Here is a 23,267-nt window from a genome sequence, read left to right on the forward strand (position 1 = left end):
CATGAGCAAAAAATCAGTGGGATAGTTACGGGATTAAGATGAATGAAAATCAAACGAGTTAGGCGGTTTTCCATAAAGAGAAAGGATAAGTTAAACGTTAAAATAGGAATGCAACAACTTGAGCAGGTGGGGTAGTTAGTGTATCTCGCGAGTGTTTCGGACCGAAATGGTCTGAGTAGTAGGGACGTAAGGAGAAGGATTGCGCTCGGCAAAGGAGGTGAGATGTACAAATAGGAGATGTACGGTGCGGAGACATGGTCGCTGAAGCGTGATGATAGACACGAGTGGAGAGAGTGAAGTGAGCTGAAAGGAATATTAATGAGGGAGTGCTGGGTATGGTAGGGGCGGAGAGGGGATTGTTGGTCGGTATCATTAGGAGGCAGGAAAGATGGATGCAGAGATCATATCGATTGGCAGTGCGATGTTGAAGACTGAAATAGAGGGGAGAATATTGGGCAAGCTAGGAAGGGGCAGCAGTATTATAGGCATGGTGAACGTAATGAACGGGGGAAGGAAGTATGCGATATTGAAGAGGGGCTTATTGTAGTGTCGAATGTAAGGTGTTGTTATGTTAAGGGAGCTGTCGCTGTACCGTTAAATAACTTGTGCCCGACCAAAATCGTCTTCAACCGGAATATTACCAATAGTAATAATAGGCAAAAAAAGAACGAACGAACGAAAGTAATAAATGACGAACAACTCTGTTTTACCACTTGTCCATCACCGCCTTTACTGATTCTCAATTCGTCTCCCAACCCATACTCGTGCAGGCTGTTTCAATTAGTGGTTTCAAAAGGACATTATTTCCCCCTCCTTAAAATCCCAAATTCATTCTCACTCTTGGAACTACCCCGTCTCATTCTCGAAAAAGGGAAATACAATCCCAGTGCTCCACACACATTTTTTCCGTCAAGGTTTTTGCTACCGCAATGGTCGCCCCAACGTCTTCACAAGGCCTTCCCAGCACTCGAACTGAGCCCACGCCATTGCTCTGTTTCGGAGCATATCGCAGTCGAATGGCCACCTTGTCAACTACAGTGATTTCGACGAATCACGAGCATTGGCGTTAAGGGGACGCAGCGGACGTACACTCTGTTTGGGTGGGGAAGGTGGATGGCTGAGGGGACGGAGATGCTTCAAGACGTGGCTGCTGGATCTTGGTCCAGCGTCCGGACGGTGAACCACGACGGCATCCGACCTACGCCCACTATCGCCGAGAGCTCCCATTGGTCGCCGAAGGTGATGACATCATCGTCGTCATCTCATCACTCCCGTCGGCCCGCCCCTCGACCCTCTTCCCCTCCCCCTTTCTCCCCCTCCCCCGGTACTCTCCCTCTCCCCGAATTCCCGCCCGTCGCCCTTCCCAGCCCGGCTCGTCCGTTTTCCTTCATTCGGAGGCCGGAACGTCGCACGACTGATCCAGACGCATCCAGAAATCTTCTCCTTTCCCCATAATCAATCCCCCCCCCTTCCTCCTCCCCTATGGTTATAGATCTCGATTTTTTATTATTTCTTTTTTATATTATCAAACGTCACGCGTCGAGCGGGCGGGGTCCGTATCGTAATTTTTACGATCTTTTTTATTATATTCCTCTGGAGCTACTCGTTTGATGTCCTGTTTTCGGCCTTGTCAAACGCGTCCGGAAAGGCATCTTTATCGCCCCGCATTATTGTTTTTTAATGAGAGGCGAGTATGGGTGAGCGGAATAATGTCCCTGGTGCGCGCCTCGCGGGGTGAACTGTGTGTGATCGCGGAATGACGCCGTCGTCCAAGTAATAGTAGCATCGAGATCGGCTCCTTTCGTTTGCGGTGGACATTGGAGCGGTGGGCCCATCCCACGGGCAGGCAGGAGTGGCGCGCGGGCGGAAAGGATTCCTCGAGGGAGCCCAGTGTGTTTTCGTCGCTTTCTCAAAGAATATGGTCACCTACAAAAATCATGCGGAAAATTTGTTTGCAAAACGGGACGCAATGTAACTTCCGGTTATATATGTATATGTGACTCAAGCAAAGGAGTGAGATGGTGTTAGCCAACAAAAAAATTGAAAAACACGCGAAAAAAGACACTCACACGTATTCCAAATTTTCGGTGGCAAGACCACGTTCCTCTGCGGAGAGAAGGAAAAAGAGTTTCTTCTTTCCGCAGAGGAAGGCGGTCGTGTATGTGTATAATATGCATTCATAGGCATACATATCCATAAATTTTCAACGTTGGGCAAGCAAAATAAGTCTAGCGGCTGCAGTTCAATCTTTGTACATGATAGGATTTGGAGTTGTACGATACTATATTTATGCATGTGAAAAAATTATAGAACTAATACATGTTTGATGTATTTAATTTTAATGGGAGTCTCGCTTCCTTATCACTAACTTAAGAGCTATCAGGGCAGGAGTGAAAAAAGGCGTCATATTTAGTGAATAACCATATATATATTTAAATGATTCGCTTCCTTTGAGAAAGATGTAGTAAAAAATCTTCCATCTGCTTAGTGGCGGGAGAAGGTTGGAAGATAATGGAAGGCAAGAGGGACACTCACGTCTTTGTTTGTTTTCTCCCGTCGCCGTCTGCTGCGAAACTTGCCAAGAGGAGCAAGTTATCCTAGATTTGACGCATTAAATTACGAATAGTATATTCATCCCCGAATTCTGTCTTCGATCTACTATTCCACCCTAAATTCTCGCATGAATATTTCCTAACTCCCGGTCCACTTCCAATTGAGACTCCTGTGACGTACACTTCTACTCCCCTTATTCGTAATTTCTATTAGATATCATATTTAGATATTAGGTGATATTAATCGCAAAATTTTGTGTTACCATAATAGCCATCAGTTAGTTTCCTTAAAATTCTCTCATTCAACTGCGGGTGACGCCTGGTCAGGAAGACCAGGCAGTGGGTGTGGGTTTCTGGATTCTGCGCAGAACATTCCAGAGAGCCGCCCGCTGCCGGGGAAGATCACGTACCTAACTTGAAGTAGCGAAATTCACACATGTTGGCATTTATGACAAAATTAGCTCAATTGGCTCCTATCAAAGCATCCTTCGAGTGTGAGTGTCTTTATGAAAGTCACGTCTACTTCTTTAAATATTTTGTTTTATTGTTATTCCTTGGAGTTGCTCTTCTGCCGCACTATTTATTGCATTATTCTACATTTTTATTTGTAGCCTAACGTGATGTATGTATTTAGCCCTGAAACGTCGACCAAAATTGAGGACAACACCCCCGAGGTTTTGTTGACTTGTGCACGGATGGATGTACAACCCAACAAAACACACGTACGTCAATCGAGCATTCAAATGCAGGTAACATCTTACGTGGTAGCTATCATTTCCTTCTTAATCTCATCTTCTAATGTTCCCTCTCCGTGCCGTCTAAAAAGCGTCTTCACCTCCGACCTCAAGCACTGCTTGCCTCAAGTTGTCTTTTTTAGTTGCATCGTTCAGCGTCCCACTGCCTATACATGCACATACCTGTATATATCCCGCCCACTTTTATCTTTTTCTGATTTTCTCCAGCCCTCCCTTCCCCGATCATCATATCTGCCAATAGTTCGATCGTCTGCCCATTGTTTACTTTCGCCAGTCTCCAGCGCCGCCCCTCAAAAACCTCCATTATACTCTCGATTTATTTTCTCGAAGAATGTTTTGAATGCATATATAATTAGTTCATGCTCGAGTATTTCAAAGTGCTCCTTGTGGATCAAGTTAAAACTTTTTAAATTTTATCGAAGTAGTAGAAAACATTTCAAGTTATATGGATCCATGAGTGTGTTTTTTTCACTTAGGGGATGAAATTACAGTGCACAGGGTGAGTATGATATCTAGGTGTATTTTCGGATTACATTTTTCCATATCCCCATTTAAAATGGGGAGAATACCCACAAGGATGTTTGGAATTGATAGTAGCAGTGATGCAGTGCTTCGCCATTAATTTGAATGACATAGCAATTATTGAGCATTATTTTAATTCAGCAACAAGAATTTCGTAGCCCCCATAATTGTACAAATAAGAAAATTCAACTTGTACGTGGTGGCAATTGTGAACATTACGAGTAATCAGTGTCACCTAAATATACCGCTCTCCATTTAGCTGAGTGGGTTTGAATTGAAAAAAATGGATTAGGCTGCCAAATAACACTTGCAATTATTAAAACCGAAGTTTAATTCCATGATTGCAATTTTTCTTTTGACTTTGGACGACGTGCCGGTAAGCACGAGTATTTTCCCCATTATTGCATGGCGAACTGCGGTAACAGATAGCTTTATCTTTTATTTATTTTATGGTACGAATATGATAGAACACCTTCACCTCTTTTTATTTTGCATGTTTGTGTTGAACTTCGAGGTCGGATTGAAGTAGATACGATACACGTAACTACATTTCGCAGGTGTCAGCTTTTGCATGGATTACCAAACAGCGGGTTCCCCTTATACAGCTTACGGTTCTGAGAATTCCCGTGTGACAGTTTAATTGCTCGGTTGTTTTCCCTTCGGCAAATGTCATTTTGATTCGCATTCCCATTGGGAAAGCTGCATCATACGTTCTGCAAGGCAAAACAGTCTTCCGAGTAATAGGTCGAATCGCTAATGAATAGTAATTTTCCCGACAGATGTTTTTTGGTCGGCATCAGGTGGCGTCATGTGATTGTATAACCCAGTGGAGTATTCTGTTAACATTCCTTTTCAACTTTTTGCTTTGGCCTACCTTGAAATTAAATATACTCTTAAAGCCAACAGTATCATCTTGGATATCTGGTTAATTGCTACGTGTTGATAAAAACAGTTTTCGTACAAGCAATATTTACTACTGCCCCACGCCACCGCATTCACCAAGTTAAGTGGTGCACTTAATTTCCGCTTTTTTAAGGTTGAAAATCCGAAAATTTCACTAGGCTAACACCGCTTAGTGATTATAATCAACACTTTTGCCTCTTTTTCACATGTCACTAATATGAAAAACTTACACTGAGCGCTCTAAAGGTGGTATTAATTAGGCCTTTGAAAATCGTAACTAAATCGATGTTTATTTTTTTTATTTTTAAGCCAACATTCAACTTCATTGGCATCTACTGGGTTATTCACTTATTACATTGCCTCATATGGCCCGTCATTTTTTTCCAGTGCTGTTGAAGATGTGAGAGATGAATAGAAAGTAAATAGCCTTTTCTTATACGAGTGTCCTTCTGAGCCTTCCGGTTTCATCCGGTTACGATGTGAAATCTCACGGATGAAGGCATATTCCCCGGCACAAAAATACATATAAGCTCTTTTATCCTTGCTGACTTATTTCCATATATCTCTGACACGAACCATATACTTTTCCTGCTCTTTATTCCTGATCACATGTCTCCATGAAATTTTTATTTTAAAACTTGATTAAAGTTGACAATGTAGCCGCGCGATGATTCTCCTTTATAATCATCATTCCCATCATAATCATTTATGTACGTGCGATGGCGCGAAGCTAAGAGAACGGGTGACCACGGGCGACACAGTGTGCTGAACGCAAATGCTGAAGGAAATCCGGATTTTTTGTCCTTAAGTGATTGTAATGAGGACCCTATGATTATTCTTCAAATCCATATTCTTTAAGGAAATGTTTTCCATCTATGAATATTTTCTGTAATGACATGGAAAATATATTTTATGTGATGAAATAATTTGGAGCGGATGGACTTGAGTGATCCAAGTATATTCCATTATTGCGATATATTTGATAAGTGTTCGTCAGAGGGGTTGTCGGAGAATATATCTTCGGGCAGATGACTATCGGTTTCCGCAGAGGGAAAGTAAGCAGTTTATCAAGAAAGCTAATATTTTTCATTACCAAGCAAGATGGAAATGATCCAAAACCAACATTACCTTCCATTAAAATGTCTCTAAATCCTGTCGATGTCATATTTTGTTGAAACTACTCAACTAGTGGTTGATACTCAAGAATAATAGATCACATTGGTAGTGTGCTAAGACAGAATCACAAGGCGTTCATTTTTGTGGGGAAAGCTTAAATATCGCTCAAAATCATTCAAACCGAACTTTTTCCTCGTGAGCGATTGCGATGATTAAAGTACCACTTCCGGCAACCTAACACCACTCTAGTTGTGATCTCAACTATTCCACTGATAACCCGGATTTTTTGTTCAGGACGACTTTTACTACGAGTCAAAGAACTAGTCGATAATGGTTACGACGAATCTGGTGTTTGAAAGTGACTAATTTGATGAATGCCTTCCTTTATATTATTTTTCTGAAGAGGAAACCTTTTTGGTCGTCGGATTATATCTCTCATTGGAATACGCTCGAAAGAATCACTCGAAGTGTCCTCAGTTCGAATAGAATACCCCTAAGCCTAGCATTGCGTTCTTTTCGTAGATGGAAAGAACCATTTTGTGAATTTAATACTAGAGTTTCTTGGCAACTGTCGACGAATATCCTCAATTCAGTTGTTTCGCCGAGCATGACCTACCTTTGGGCAGGATTTAGCTTGTTTTGCAAATGAAAATCATATTTTATTCATTTGAAGTTAAATTCGAATTACGTTGGTCGTATGATTTTTTGATGATGCCCTTACTATTATTAATTGATAGAAAATCCTTTACGCGTCTTCTGTGTTTGAATTAGTATTCCACAATGTTTTCAAATAGATCCAGGACTTGGGAAAAACGGAAGTGTCAAAGGCTGTGATAATAATGTCGTCGCATATAAAGCAAACGTAACTTATTATTATAAAGATGAATAACTGCATTTATATCATTAATATGGAGTTAATTTGAAGAAGTTTATTGATAGTAGTAATTGTATTAAAATCTTTCCTTTGGTATTTACCCTTATTTTACAAAAATTCTGTTATCCGTGTTTGCTAGCCCAGATTTGCTTGTTAATTTGCAACATCAGCTGTAGAACAGACACCTGTTTGTGATTATTTTTCAATTGATTTGTGCTAAACAATTTCCAGATGATCTGTAATATAACGCTTCTGACAACCAATAAATAGACGTGAAATATTTTATAATGATATTGTGCTTTGTTTTATTCACTAATGCCACGTGCTGCTACTGAAGTGGCTACTCGGTACTTTGATTTTAATAGTTCTGAATGCTCAGTGGTACCATATCCGATACAATGTACCCTTGTTCCCTAGGGGGCAGAAGGCAGGCTGCTTGGGGGAGGGGCGGTAAATGGGAAATCTGCATGAAAAAGGGAATAAGTTTAATATTTTATTGCTTTCAATATTTAAAACAAACCATATTTGTTAAATATCGAATTTCCTTCCCCACACATTTCTCTGTTTTAAATGTCTTATGTACGCACAGGGAAAACACGGGTTATAGGAAAGAAAAAGACAATTTACGTTATGCAACTCATTAAATACCTTTTGTCGATCAAGTTTCACTTAGAGCTATGTTTAAATATATTTTCATGCATTGCAATGAATGCACTAACAAGGTATGTTGCAACCAATTCTGCCAATCAACTCTACAGGAACTTTAAATGTGAATTTCTAATCTTTGGTCAGTCAGGCCTGGCTTATCATTCTGGAAATTAAAATGCATTCATTGTGTGTGCTTATTGCTTTATAAATGTTGCATGCCATTTATTTTAAATCAAAATGATGAAAGTTTAGTTTAGGCTTAACTATAAGGAAAATAATGAAGAATTAATGAAAAAAGTTAATCATTGTTTCATCGGTAACTTCAGTGTAGTACAATGAAGCCCCTCTTTTTCAACATCCAGTTGCTTACAGCATACCTACTATAATGCTCTGAATAATTCAATATAATATGTAAATTTAATTTAAAAAAAGTATTCTCCTGGTCAGTATAGTTCAGTGAATGTCTTCTTTCGCGTGTTACCAATTATGAATATAGCAACATTACTCGCTTAGCAGAGAAGTTAGTTGCAACCATATTGGTGTGATTCACAGCTTTAATGAGACTTTCTTTCAGTAATATGCATTGGAAATATTAATTGATAGCTAAAGGTACTACTTCTCGGCTACCTAATGGAATTTCTTCATGTTGACTTTATCGTATCGAATTACAGTGGATGGTCTAGAGATTGTAGTCTCCGTGGAGGCAAATGGAGTGACGATTACGTATTTCAAAAGTTAGGTCCTTGGGCGCATGGGCATTTGAATAACGTTTTGAACACTTTCCCGATGGTATCCTTACATGGACATTTGTGTGCATGTGATTTGAAATTGTAGAACTAGAAATCAAAACCTCTAAATATAATCAACGTCACGCATTTAACACATTTGACCAAATGTTGCAGGTGCAAAAGTATTTGTAAATTATTTGACCTGAAATTGATACTATTTCGGGAAAAATCATCCCACCAGAAATAATGCTTGACCAAAAAGCATTTTACACTGCTTATTTTATTTAGCTTTACAACTAAAACTTCAAATTTTATGACACTTACGGCTATTGCATTGTAAATACAACTATTTTTCAATTATTTTATTGTATTTTTTTCTGTTGGTCATCTTTAGGGTAACATTTTAATTTGTATTTTGATTAAATATCAAACCTATAGCAGACGTTGTGTTCAACAGATGACCTACCGCAAAATTTAAAATGAAAGCATTCTCCTAATTAAGTTTACTGTGCTGCATTTCTCTGTTATAAATTTTATTCAAATCTCTCGATTCCAAAGGTACTTCAATCTGGCGTAATTCTTTTTCATACGAACTTCACTCGAGAAGATGCTGGTCGTGAGAAATGGACGCGAATAGAAGTGCACTCGATATTTTTGCCCGTCAAATCACTCTTTAGTTTATTCTGTGTGAAATCTTTTGGGATAAGGAAAATGATCACCCTGGATTAGGTCGTCCTAAACTGTGACTGTATAAAACCATGCTATAATTAGGACGTATATTCCTCTAAATTCACAGGTATCACGAAAAGGGAAAACTAGAATTTACGGAACGAGTTTCCAGCGGAAATAGATCGTATTATTTCATATTAATAGAATAACTTTTGGAAAAATTTGTTATTTGCAGTTTTCATCCGTGGATTTTGTCTTCATTGAAGTAGTATAATATTGTATTTAGTAAATGAGTTATTATAAATCATTACTTAAGCTGGTATTTAAAATGAAAGGCTCAATTGAATTATTGAAATAAACTTTTTCAAATGTACCACAGATAAAATAAATTTCACGCCACCCGCGTTTGAGCACTTGAAGAATCATCACGAGGGTAAAGTCACATCACGAGGTAAAACAGTAAAACGATTGTCTTGCAGAAAACTGAGCACATTACCCCTCCTTTTAGCTGTGACGAAATGAATCCATGTTCACCTCCACCTCCTCTCTTCCCTGGCCTTCCTTGGCCTTCCTGGTCGTCTTCTTCTCCCTACTCTTTTCCACCTTACTGAGTTGTAAAGATAGAATTCGTTTTTCTGTTTTACTGCAACTGTCGGTGATGATGAAACAATGAAATACGGGTCGCGTGGACATTTATTCTATCCATGATACCTGTGGTGAAAGTGTATTGAAATCATTAAATTCCGATGGATGTCTAAGAAAGTTCGTATTTTATTTGTAATGAAGGACGCCCCAAGCGTAGATGGAGACATTTTTCAGTCGCATCAGAGTTTATTGTGTAAGGGTCTGGGAAACACTCGACTAGACATGGCACTTGGTTCATTAGGGCCGCCCTGTCGCTACGACGTCACATAATAGGCCGGTCACTGAGAGGCGTTCACCCCTCCAGCGACCAATGACTTCACCGACCTGGATACACCTTGTGCCATGAGATCAACTGCAAATATCGACGTACATGTAAATGTGGCAAAGGATTTTACTCTGAAAGCCTGCTGTAACAATGTACATGATCTGATATGCTTATCCACCACATGCTATTTAATCGAATTGAATTTATTGATCCAAAAAGTGGTTCATTAAATTTAACCTGGTCGCTTCAGCATCTTGATTATTCTGGGGAGAGTTTTTCATTAAGTTTCACGGTGGGCTATGTGGACTCAGTGGTCTCATATGGACTAATAGTAAGGAATCCTTGCCATTAGTCCACATGAGAATCATAAGACGCCTAAATGTAAATTCATTTCTTTCAGGCTTAAGCTTTCTCAGTGTCTCGTTTTTTAAGTTAATACTTCGTTAATTTTACGCAAGTTCCGCGGCGGGAGTTGGGGCATAGCGTTGGTGGCATATTCAGGCAATGGTTTAAACACATTTTTTGTGAAATCTATGACATATTTCTAATAATTGTACATTTCGGTAAATGCAGCTTTTCCGAGCCTTTGAAACTTAATGGTTGAAATTACTATTTTCGTTCTCCTTTACCGTTCGTTGGGAGAGTAAATCTGACTTTGGCAGTTCATGAAAATCCGATGGGCCCTCTGATTGTCACAGGTCGGCTTTGCCCCGGGCAACAATTTCAAGGCCGCCTTCAATCTCACCGTGATCCTTATATTATAACCCATAGCGGGGTTATTACTAATTTTAACTTTTTTTAGTGTGAAGATATTATAATTGCCTTGTAATTGTTTTCCCTTGAGGAGTTCGTAGTCCCGCTTAGGGTTTTTTGTTCCAAACCTATCGGAAGAGCTCCTTTCATTCTTCCTTGACATCTAAATAGTAGCTAAATAGTTTTTGATAATTCTTTTTTTTTCATGATACCAATCCTAATATTCTAATCGTCCGACTGTTATATAGTAAGAGGATACTGTTATTAACCAATAAGTTGGTGTGGCTAAGCAAAAATGGTTTCGCACATCACTTTTAATTACATTAATAATCCGCTAAACCGTAAATTGGATATTTTTTAAATATCGGTCGGTAGAATTGATTTTTTAGTTTTAATCGAATCCAGCCAGCTTTATGATTAGCGAATTTTTTAGTTTAATGGCATCTTATTAAGCCAATATGAAAGCTTTGGGTGAAGATCGAGGTTATTTGTTACGATGGCCTTGGATTTAAGAAGATGAAATCATTGGGAGTTGCGTACGCCCCGGAAGTGTGCAAATGGGTTGCATGTAATCGGAATGAGGCCTCCTTTCTCCCTCTCCTCACTCTTTTAACCTGCCTCCTCGTCTCTTTTGTTCTTCCTCATGCCGTGATGAGCTTAGTTTTACTGTGACAATGTCCGAATGTCACTCCGCCTCAAGAAAACTATTACCCAACTCAAGGAAACTCCTCCCCCGAGGAAAACACTGCATTGGATTTGCTTGGCACTGAGTGATATTTCAACCGACGAGAACCAATTAATTGAACACGCGGAGACAATAAAACGATCTCCGTAGGATTTCTCCTTAATTTTCACAAGAAAAAAGTTTACTCACGTGGCTTTCCAGCCGGCGATATCCTCCCTACTCCTTTTGTGGTTGCGATTCTTCGAATTCCGTTGTGTTTTTCGCGTTCCCCGACCACGTCTCTTTTAGCGAACGATAAGTGGAACGAGCTGGAGCAATCCAAGTGATTTTTCACTAAAATCGCGGGATTCACCGGTTTTATTATGGTCGTTCTCCTTCTTCTCTCGGTGGTGGTCCGGTCGGTGGAGTTTCGGCGTGCCCTTGGCCGAGAGCGGTCGTGAAGAAGCGAGCCCTCCTGTGGTGACGGCGCTCCGAACGGGAACTTGAGAAATTTCGACGCGCTCCTTCGAGGCAGGGAAGCGTTTTTTCGCCGGGCGGACGGCGGGAGTGGTGTATATATATGATCGTGATCTCTCCTTCCGATCCAATCCCCTCTTCTCTGACGACGGCGGCGGCAGCGTTGCATCGTGGGGTGGGCAACTGAAGATCGCCGGCCGCTCTTCGTTTTAGCTTTTTTTTATTAGTCAGTCATCTTCGGCTTCGTTGTGGTTTAGATCTTTTTGAGTTCGCCGCTCAAACCATGCCGCCCCCGCAACTTTGCATCTCTTTCCCAGGTGCTGTTAACAATTTTCCTCTGAAATCGGGCCTCAAATCCTTCGGAAAATCAATTGCTCATTTCCGATTGATACACACTGAAGGTCTTCCGAGCGAGTCTCATTCATGGCGAGAGCGCATGACGATGCTCGACTGGGATTTGGTGAGCCCTGCATTATTCTCGTGCTTATCAAAAAATCACCGGGCTATCTTAACTGACTTTCATCATTTGTTTTGGTGAGTGTTAATTAAAAGTTCGACCAAATTGTCTTCTTACCCCCATCTCCGCACAAACTGTTTGATTCGCCTGGAGCAAGGTGGGCCAGGGAGAAGAAGTGGCGCCCTTAAAAATCATACTTATCTTCAAGTGAAGTGCGGGTTGACCTGATTTTGATGTGGTGGTTTTTTCAGATAGGGCAGCCGGGGTTCAATTACTTCGGCGGGCATATTACAGGTCAGTCATATTGAAGGCTGCCAGTTCGAAACTTGTCTCGGAGCAATTACTTATCGTTTAATTTTGTTATTGTCGTAGTCGTTGCGTAATTGCAACATTAAATAGAAGAGTTCCTTGGTTATCGGTACTGTCCTAACTCAGATCAATTATCATTAGTCATACCCGAGTAATAAATAATCCAGGGAAAATATTTTGTCTTAGTCCACGCTTCTTAGAAAGTAGTTTTCTATTGACGATGATATCCCTCGTGCATTCATAGTGTACTTCGGTCAGATGTACGTAGGTAGTCAACTAATGAACGTGTTTCCACGGTATAATTTTAACTATTAATAAATATTTGTGGAGAACATAACCGTGACAATATGTATTATGTTCGTGATTTAATGGGTAGGCCTGAAAAAATAATCTACAATATCTGTCGATTGTATTTTCTACGTGCAGTCATTCCTGTAATAAGCCGTAAGAAATAATGATGAAATTATATGTGTAATTTGGTTGAGATTAATTATTCATTTTACTCCATGAACTCCCGTGATACTGTTTGGAGTATCACAATTACGTTGAAAAAACGAGAATGCGGTAAACTCACATTATGTGCGATGAAACTTTAAGGATGAGTGTGTAATAAGAATGACAGTAGTTTCAACCCCTTTATAGTCATGAAACTGCATTCGGTACCATGGTTTTAAGGAAAAACTTTGAGAGTGGTAAAAGGCATCGTTAATGCGACAAATTGGACACATTATCAGCTGATGATTTTGATATGCTTGATTATATTCCATTTTGAAATGACCCCTTATCCGCTGGTGCGGTCACTTCCAGGCTCCATTTCGCAGTTTGCGTCATCTCCATTCAGGCATCGTTTTGAAAGGAAGCGCTTCGTAAAATGCCCTTTCTCACTTGTAATTAGTATCCTTTATCGCTCACGAATCTCAATACTTTCTTAGTTTCAACATGTCATTACACAGCGTATATTAATGTCCTCCTTGCGAGACAGGCTCCAGGAAGAATGTCAACCTCGGCTATTAATGCCTTTGAAATTAAGAAGTGTATTTGCATTAATTTGGGGAGGATTAACTTGGAACACCTTGAGTTCCTGAAGAGAATGGAGGTCACCTTTCAGTCGTAGCTTTAAATCGAGTTTCGAGAAAGAGAAGAACTAGTGTACCAACGGAATATTTAAATGGGGCTCTAAGTGGTGTTGAGAATAAATATCACCTGAATGCAGGTTTATTAGGGTCATAACGGGTGCACGAACTTTCTTCGCACGGCTAATAATTGCGTTCAATTCACCGCAGGTAGTAACACTTTTCATTGGTACAACGGTCTCGGTGTAGGCAGAGCGTATAAAATTTCAAATGATATTTCGTGAATTTCAATATTAAATACTCTAAATGGCCCTAAACTAAAGCGGTCTAAAACTAATTTGCCTGTTATTAAGAGAAGACTGCACTTTACATGCAAAGCTTGCCTGTCAGTAAAAAGTATAATATGTACTTCTCTCTTTTTCTCCCTTTACCTGTGTCTATCTGCCTTTATCTCTTCGATTTATTTATCCAGTATACTAAGGGTCTCGTATTATGTCTTTGAGTACGTTTCATTGAATCGCTGCTTCTTCTGTGATGGTTTTCACCACTTCCTTCAATCACTGTTCTTCGTAAATATACCCTCTTGGCGATTCCGTGTCCATTTCCTATATCTCATACACGTAATGTCATGTTTCCATTGCTATCTATCTTCCAGTTTTTGCTTCTGTCGTATCCATTCTGCAAAGAGAAGTTACACGGGGGACATGAGGTATGTCCCAAATGTAGTGGGACTTATTTTTTCCTGGATAGACGGACGGACGGGCTGCGGTTTCTCAGGCTTGGTTCGAGGGAGGGGATTCTCAGGAAAGGCAGGAGGCCGGTGGCAATTGGCTCTCAGCCTTTGTGGAGTGCGCATAGTTCGTTTGCGAAACTTTTATAACGTGACCTCATTACGATCCGTCATGAACCGGCTATTGAAACAGTGCTACGCCATCAAATTTTGCGTGAAACTGGGCCAAACCGGGAAAGAGACTCATGACATGCTCAAGGCATCTTAAAATGATAACGCCATGGATAGATCGAGTGTTCTTGAGTGATGGAAATTGCTTCGGGTGGGTAGAGAATATGTTTGACCTCCAGCAGTGACAAAAGTATGGCAAGAGTGAAGGCTCTGTTGGATAGAGATCGCAGATTAAGAGTTGGCATGGTTTCTGACGAACTATTCCCTAAAAGTGATGGGCATCAGCTTGTGACCGAAAACATGGGCATGAGAAAGGCGTGTGCGTAGTCGGTGCCGCGATTGCTCTCGGTCGAAGAAAAGGTAACTCTCACGCTGATCTCTGCTAAGAGCTTCTCGACCATGTGAGGATCCAAATGTTATGTATAAAATGCCCCGCCAGACTTCTTTCTCTTTCCACGCCTAAAATTCGTGCTAAATGGACGTCGCCACGGCTCGGTGGAAGCGTTACAATAGGCCGTGACGGGGGATCTTAGCAGTATTTCGGGCGCCGCCGTCCGAAAGGCGTGCGAGGCGTGGGAAAGCCGCTGGCAGCGGTGCGTGTGGGCGCGCAAGAGTGCGAAGACTACTGAGTGAAAGGATCAATTCTGGCAATATTTTTTTTAATAGACTCAGTCCTTCTACTTTTGGGGCAGATCTTGTTTAAGCTTGAGCAAGTTAACATAAATTTAGCTTCTTCCAGCCTCCTCTCATGGTAAAATGTTTGGGTTACCTTAACTATGCTGCTATACTTCATACACATTATTAATTACTATATTACTTAATCTACTCCAATACGCCATGCGTAGTTTACTTCTTTATCAACGTTGATCGTACTTTTTATGTGACAACCGTCCCTTACTTTCATTTCCTGCCCTGCATATCAATTTCATGTTGTGCTCTTGCCGTCTACCAAATAACCATTATTGTTATCTTTTACCGCAAATTTATTAAAGAAATAATTTTCTTTGCCACTGTTTTCGTGGAGGTCAGCATCTTTGTCACATAAACTTACTTCTCCGCCGACACAATACTGCTCTAGTATCAGGAAAGCGTAATTGCATATATTTAAGTAAATCCCTAAATTTTCTTTGCCTCTGTTTTGGTCTTCTTAGCATAAAAATCTTGGATGAAAAAGCGTATCGCGTAGCACTGCTTTCTTGGCTCTAACATCTTCCTTGGGAGTGTCGTGATTTCCTTAATCAGAATCAGCACTCTGCCCAAGTCAACGCGAACAAAGTATTTCTTCCAGCAATGAGGAAATCGATGTGGATTTGTGTTTTCGTTTGCTCTTTTCTGCGATGATTCTTGACAGTCAAATGCTTTCCCTTGTCCTTCTGTTGTTCCTTTTCCCGAATCGGCCTCCCGGCAGACAATTATTTTGCCTTTCGTTACTTCTTTTTGCAAATAATGTGTATGCAATTAATGCGAAATTGTCGTCATCAATAACATCGGCATTCGTCTGCCCAATTCGTAATGGGCATGGAGTAGTTAACACCGGATTTAGTTCTTTCGGAATAATTTCAATTGAGATTGATATCATAGATCAGTTCGTATAACCTCTTCGGAATCTCCTTGCATTCGTATTGTAGTACCTCTCTGGATTTTTATGATTAATGGCTTTTATAAGATGTCATTGACTTTTTAAGATTGTTTGTCTCTTTTACTGAATCAAATAAAAAAATAAATACAGTCGTGATTCCGGGGTTAAAATACGTCACACACACGTATGGTACTTGCTTCATGTGACTCCAGGTGCGGTGCATCCCTCTGTGCGCACGTATATGCACCGGGCACCAATTTGGTGTATCTACAGGGTTCGTCCGGAAAATAAGTGTACTGAGCTCAGGAAAAAAAATGTATTACCCTTTACCTATCTTAAGCTAATATTCCTCAAAATAGGACCCTTGTGAGTCGATACACTTGTTCCAGCGGCGTTCTCATTCCTGGAACGCTCCCGCGAAGGCATCATCGGGAACCTCTCGAAGACTCGTCGTCGACCTCTTCTCTGCCCTCCACGAACATCTTGTGCCACCGAAAGATCATGTTTCTGGACATGGCTGACTCCCCGTAAGCCTGGTTAATCATACCGACAGTTTCGGTAGACGATTTCCTAAGCTTTACCGCAAATTTGATGGAATAACGCTGCTCCAAAAACTTCGGCATCGCGTTCCGTGACGTGGGTCGAAGCGTGGAGGTTCGCGTTAACAGAGCTCCTCACTACACCACAGCTCAGAGCCGACTGCCTTTTTCAGCGTCGCTTGCCAACATACCCCCTTCCAATCGCAGCCCGTCAGAGCGGTGCTGGGCGCGCCTGGGGCGGCGCGCCCAGCCCAGGAGCTAAATATTTAACTGTTAAATGCCATTCGATGCCTTCTTTCATTAAATAAAGTTTTTTATAAATAACTATTAATATTCTACATATATATAATAAATACATGTCATCGCAGTTTCATTGTTGGTTAGATATGCGGCTTAGGTGGAGGACTATCACCTCATCTGTCGAGTAATAACACCGCAGAGCACGTATTGGGGCTATGTAATGCCATCAGATATTCATTAGGCGTTATTACCAACGTCAAATATTGGTATTTGTTGTAGCAGGACCTCTTTAAAAATCATGTCAGCCTAACATGTGGAGTTGAAAGTGCTAACATAGATTTTGGAGGACTGAGGAAGAATGGTGATTTGACGCCAGATGTTGGCAATAACCCATCGTGGACGAAGGGCACCGAGTTGCCCCTTTAAGTTGTGTACGTCCATTAGACGGGGAGTGTGCTGGGCGACCCACCAAACGCACCATGTCAACCGAATTCTTGCTTTATTTGTGCACGAATAGACCACTGAAATTTGTTGATGGGGTGGTTGAAAAATACCTGAGTGAACAAAGGAATGGAATGAATTTGGCATGCTGATTGTGGTCATCTACATCAATACCCTGCGAGCCACCGAAAAGGTGTGTGGCAGGGGGTGCAGCACCAGGAGGAAAGGGTAAGGGATGAGGTGGTTAGGGTGATGTGGGAAGGTAAGTCTGCAATTAGTCATATTGATGCCAAATGCATTTTGATTTCAGAATAAGTAATCAGATGACTGCTGTAGCTGCGAATATTTCACCGTGCCTGAACGTACCATCCTCTCTTTTACGTATTACTTTTTTACATTATCCTTCTATCGACGTCCTTTCCCTGCGTGTCCTCGCTGAGAATATTCATTCATTCATTTTTATTTATGTAATATTTATGACATGGCTTAACATTGTGAATGATTTCGATTATTCCATTTTGGGAGGCAATTCTTTGATCGAACCTATTAAATTTTGTTGCGGCCATCTCGCCAAAGAGACACCCGTTTATTCGATTTCGTTTTGGACCTGCAATCTGAATGGTAAGATAATTAATGGGCATAAACTCGTGCATATATACGATCATTTTAATAATTTTTCACCATCCGAGACGTTATCATTTTGCAGTATTGGGTTTTTCCAATTATTTGTTCATGCTCTTTTCCATTTCATGACCTTTGCCACGATGTCTCGCGGTTTTAACCTCCTAAAGCCACTCCACACTTGCAGTTCCAACCCCCTTTCCACTGGAGTCGTGTGGTGTGAAGGATATGCATATATATAAGTACATTGAAGGAAAAATAAATTCAATACATTTGTAGCATGTGTGCCGTTGACAAAAAATCACGTTCCCAGGGGTCTTGCCTCCATGATTGTACATCATGCGTGTGAATTGCATGCATTATTAGCGACTGTAATGTAGTCTATCGTTGCTTTAGCGTGTTCTCGTACTTAATTATTTACTTCCTTCTCTGTCTATCTTTTTAATGGTGAGAGATTCCGAGTGAATTGGCCTCTCATCATCCTTCCAGTAAACCCTCCCTCCAACGTGCAACGCATGGCTCTTCCTACACTTCGCCCTTCCCCTATACAGTTAAAAAATAAATGTGAATATCCCTCAATCAGCTCACATTGACAACCGTCAACTTAATAGATCTTGTTAAATAGTAGCATATTCGTTTTTCTCGCATCCGCCAAGAGTTGGTGCCATGTTGGGACCGTAATGGGGTTGGGGAGTCGTCGCGATGGCGTTACAGGTCTTCGCAAGCAGACATTGGACACAAGGTCGTCCGTCAAGACTTTCGGGACGAGTTTAGCGCAGATCTTTCGCATCGCCAAATTTTCTGTGATGATGGTGTGGGCGTTGTCACCTTATCAATGCCAATACGATCTGCGAATATGCGCACACTTAATTGACGGTCTGAATTCAGTACTTCACGCACACGTTGCCGTTAGTTCTTGACGTCCGCGGCCGTCCAGCGCGGGGCTCGTCCTTCACACCCTCTTAGCCACCTTTGAAGAGCTTGTGCCACTTAAAAACTGCAGTTTGTGACTTGATTTCATCCTTGAACACTTGAAAAATCATGCCCAACGTCTCCGTGCCCGATGTTTTCGTTCCAACACAAATTGATGGCGCACCGCTGTTCAATCATTCGCTGCATTTTACGCCTGCACCAAAACACTATCCGGCCTGAATGAACGCTCTCAGACGATTGGCGCTTGGGGCGGGTTGAAGGTCAGACCCCCAACCATCAAGCCTGCGCGCTGCGACGTACAGTCGCGTCAGGAAAAACTTGTTCCCTGTACTTCAAATGTAAGCCTTGTAATAATGATACATTTTTATTTTGAAATGTTTTTTCATAGTTCTATCTTCCTTTGTCTCAAGATGAGCATATATTTATTTTGCATGTTCTACCATGGGTCAGCGCCCGTCACTGCCTTCTAGTAAAAAATCGTCTCGCAACCAACTGTCGAAGTGGTGGATATTATCCATATTCTATTAGATTCTGTCTGATTTCGGAAAAAATGTGGTTTTTATGACGCTTTTCAAACAGTGAAACCATTTGAATAAACGTTTATTGCGCAATTAAAATCGAAATCGAGCATTATCGCCTGTTTTGTAGAAGTGAAGGCAATTATGGGAAGCAATGCTCTTGCGACCCAGTATTCTGCGTGTAACCGAACTAGATTATCGATGCACATAATTGGCGAGGTGATGGAATGCACTGACCTTGGAAGGACAGCGTCCCGACTAGGTCACCAAAAAACGCTTCGACCGTAATCACTCCGATCCCAAATCGGTCACCCACCCCCAAGTGGTTCTTGGCTAGCGAGCGAGCGTCGCCAGTCTAGTGGCCATTCTGCGTAGCTCGGGGCGATTTGCAGTGCCTCCTCCAGCCATTCTCGACTGTTTTTTGAAAGCACTGTGAAATCGCCGCTGCTCCGTCCATTTTTCCGGGGATATTTGGCGTTAAATTGATGACATTCATTACTGGTACACACCCGATACATTAATATATTTATTAATTTATTATTAGCGCCGTGGCGAAGATAACAGCGCTCAAAACGCGTCGTTTTTTGTGACCTCATTCGTTCAATCTGCGTCACTAAAGGTCGAAATGTTTGTACAAAATGTCACTATTTGTTACTTTTCCCTCGATCCGTCAATGCAAACGCAATGCAATGCCTTTGTAAATCTCTCTGTACGCATACTACAACTGTGGTCAATATACCTCCCATCCCATCTCTTTCCCATGCCTTGGATTCCGTCAACTAGGGGATCGAGATGGTGCGGGGGCTAACGTACTGGCTTCCCACCCTGAGGGCGCGGGTTCAAAACCCGGCGGTGTTGAATATTTTTCAGAGGTATCTCGATCCCTACTTGAGGTGCTTTGTGGAGGGCACTTTGAGTGAGTACGGCGTCCGTCGGATGGGACGTTAAACTGCGGACCCCTTGGCGCCTTTCGTAAAGAGCAGGCTAATGCCGACGCCGGGTTTCTCTCCACCCTTCATCCTTTCCTGTCCATCCCCTATGGCGCAAATGACCTTAGCTGTCGGTCGCCTCCCCTTAAAACTACTACTCCGTCAACTATTCCCATTGAGTAGCAAGTGAAACTGGATTTGACTTCTTTGTCCTTCTGTGCTGTGTCATATTCTTACTAAGTATGAAATGTTCTGTCGGGGCATCACTTTTTTATTCAAGCAAACCCTAACAACCCGTAAATCAGTGCTACTTAAACTGTATTTATGTCATTACTATCACTTAATTTATAAAAATTGGCAAGTTTTTGTTATTGGAGGGTGAAACCACTTCGAAATGAGTATCAACTATGGTTCATGTTCAGGAACGTTGTGCTTCTTTTTCTTTATGACGTTTCAATGATTGTTAAATAATCGCCATTCATAATTGAAGGTCTTCAAAGGTTAAAAATATGTGCTGCAGTGATCAGATGCCTTGCACATGGTTTTCAATGACGGAATTTGCGAGATGATCCGAGCCGAAATTTGCAGAAAGAGCGCCCCTGTCGCTCGACATCGCAAATATTCTTGAACCTCTTTTTACGACCTGTCATTTCGAATCTCGCGCATCACCTTATACAGCCTCTTTTTGTACAAAAAGGATGTTTGATGGATAGGAATGGAAGCATTGGGTACATTGCTTTGTTTTTTAATTCACTTTTTTATAGAAATTCTACAAGCGGTGTTCGGTTTGATGGAGATTCACCGACGAACCTAAATAGGAATCTACGCTTCAACGAAATAACACAATCGGAACTTGAACATGAAACATTTTATTTCTGCTGCTTTCATGCATACCTTTCAAGCATCGTTTTAATTCTCTGCTTTCAGTTGCTTTAACTTAGCTTAAGTCCACATTGTTACAAAAACGTACCATCGTTCTCCTCGCCAATTCCTTCACACAATATTTTATTTCTGATTACGTGAATGTGGAAATTTTCCCAACTTTAACGGGAATTTCCAAAATAACAATCACGAAGAAAGTATCGTGTGATGATATGTGCTTTGTGCGTGCCTGTCCTCCCCACGTCATCCACCGCGACGGACTCTCCTCCTCCCCCAGATATGATTGTCCAATTAAGTGATGTTCCGTTAATGAAAGGTAAAATGAAAATGCAGTAGATGCCATTGTTTTCAGGGTCACCATATAGTGAACTGACCCTTGTGTCACTTAGTGAATTACAGAATGGAATAGAGCTCGCTATAAGGTTGTACGTTGTAGGTATTTCTATGTTATCTCTTTGACGTAGGGTTTTGAAATGTCGGACTGCGTTCCAATTTGCATGCGACGCAAGTTGAGCCGTTTCTGTCTTTGAAAATATGTATTATTATGTAGAATTTCGGATAGCCGATCCCATAATTAAGGATGGATTTAGTTTCTTTGAATTTGAAACATCTTGATGTTAAGATTCTGGGTGTAGTGGTCCAGTGGTAAAGCGTTTGTTTGCTTACCGGAGGTCCCGGGTTCGATTCCTGGGTACGCCTTTGGGCACCTTCAGCCTAATCCAAGTCGTGTGATTTTTCGGATAGCAAATCTTAATGGGAAACCACAGGCGGCACAGGGCCCGTCTGACCTGATGTGTGAATGCCACCCTCCGACGGGCTGAGTGAACTCTTCCATCAATATCAAACCGACCCTCAGGTTAATTACTGTGTTTATGGTTATATGATATGGTTTCTCATTCTATTTATTGTTGCTTGTATGTACTACGATTGCTTCCAAGAGTACAGAGGAAGCATTTTAGATCTCTTTACCAATGTTTTCAGCAAAAAAAACTTTAAGCGTTTATAGTGCCGTGGCCACAATAATAGTGACTGAATATTATCTTTTTCTTCCCGTAAGTTATAAAAGTGTTTTCCACCCCCGCATCACTTTTCCGCCGGTGTAATCGAGGCTACATTTTTTCTATTCGAATTATTTGCTGACGTACTTTCCTATTATTTTAATTTCCTTAAAGGCATCTAACTGTAGTAAAATCTTTTAACCCACATATGGTCAATATATCATCAATATGTACACAATTGAACATATTCGAAGGGTTATCTTCGGCAAATAACCCATTGATTCGCAAAGATATCGTATCAAGAAGTCTGAGGGGCATTGTCCTGAGTCTGCTCCATCTGCCGCATGGCGTAAATAAAATCGCTTTTTTCGAGCTCAATGCGGCGAGCCTGCTGGATGGGCGGAGGTGACCGTTGGCATGGCCGGCAGACACCCTCTGGTCCCTAAGTGCAGGCGGCAACGGCACGTGTACACACGCAATGAATCACACTGAAACTAAGTGTGCTACCGGGGGGGGGGGGGTCCAATTGGTAGTCAAATGGCCAGAGCATTCTAATAATCACGGAAGGATCCAAGTTCGACACCCGGTGACTTAGGTCGTGTATTTCAAGTATTGGAGGAGCTCCATCATAGCGCAACAAGCCGGGAGTGTATTGGTTTCGCCATCACACTGTTATTGCCTTCAGAAACGACTTTTGGATCATAGTCAACGATCACCAGCATTCTGTTTGTGCAGTAATAAATGAATGTTCAATTTAATTATGGAATGGTATCATATGGAAGCGTTGGCAAAAATTTTACTCATTTGGAAATAAGAATATCTTGCTACCTGTGGTAACCAGCATATTGCGATTCAAAGCTTGTAGAGGCTTAAAGACAACTCACCGTATGGTTAATTCCTCCCGGGAACACCATCCTCCGACGGGTTAAGCTTTGTTCGAGTCAGTTCATGCCCCGTTCTTTCGGTTTGTCTCCGGTGTTTCGTAGGCTCGGTCGCTGAAGAAGAAAAACTCATCCGACTAAGGGCCGAGCCGATTTCGGTCTACTCTGGTTTTGCAGATATCTGATAGACAGTTGGACAGAGCGTAATAGTTTCCCTTGCACTGTATTTCCACTTGAATTTAATTATTCATAATAAATGTATCCGTCCACATGAAATATCTAACAGTTACCCCCAGATGAGGGTGGAAGGAAGTAAACGGAACTAAAGCGGGTCTTCTCGTCGGATGTCGGGGTGTGTTTTGTTTGGGGAGGCAAGAAAATGTATTATTGCTTTG

General features: G+C 41.4%; 2 protein-coding genes across 4 annotated transcripts in view; one reads left to right on the top strand and one right to left on the bottom strand.

Annotated features, from left to right (window-relative positions):
• CNMa (CNMamide) overlaps positions 1–11,616 on the bottom strand; it is an 88,093-nt gene extending 76,477 nt beyond the window's left edge. Inside the window, exon 1 of the mRNA XM_071589617.1 lies at positions 11,305–11,616. The gene's annotated coding sequence lies outside the window, so the exon portion shown is untranslated. The remainder of the gene's footprint in view (positions 1–11,304) is intronic.
• DNAlig3 (DNA ligase 3) overlaps positions 1–23,267 on the top strand; it is a 202,975-nt gene that overhangs the window by 93,153 nt on the left and 86,555 nt on the right. The gene's annotated exons all lie outside the window — the stretch shown is intronic.

The sequence above is a fragment of the Hetaerina americana genome, unplaced genomic scaffold (assembly GCF_022747635.1).
Source record: "Hetaerina americana unplaced genomic scaffold, ioHetAmer1.1.p SCAF_4, whole genome shotgun sequence".
Lineage (NCBI taxonomy): Eukaryota > Metazoa > Arthropoda > Insecta > Odonata > Calopterygidae > Hetaerina > Hetaerina americana.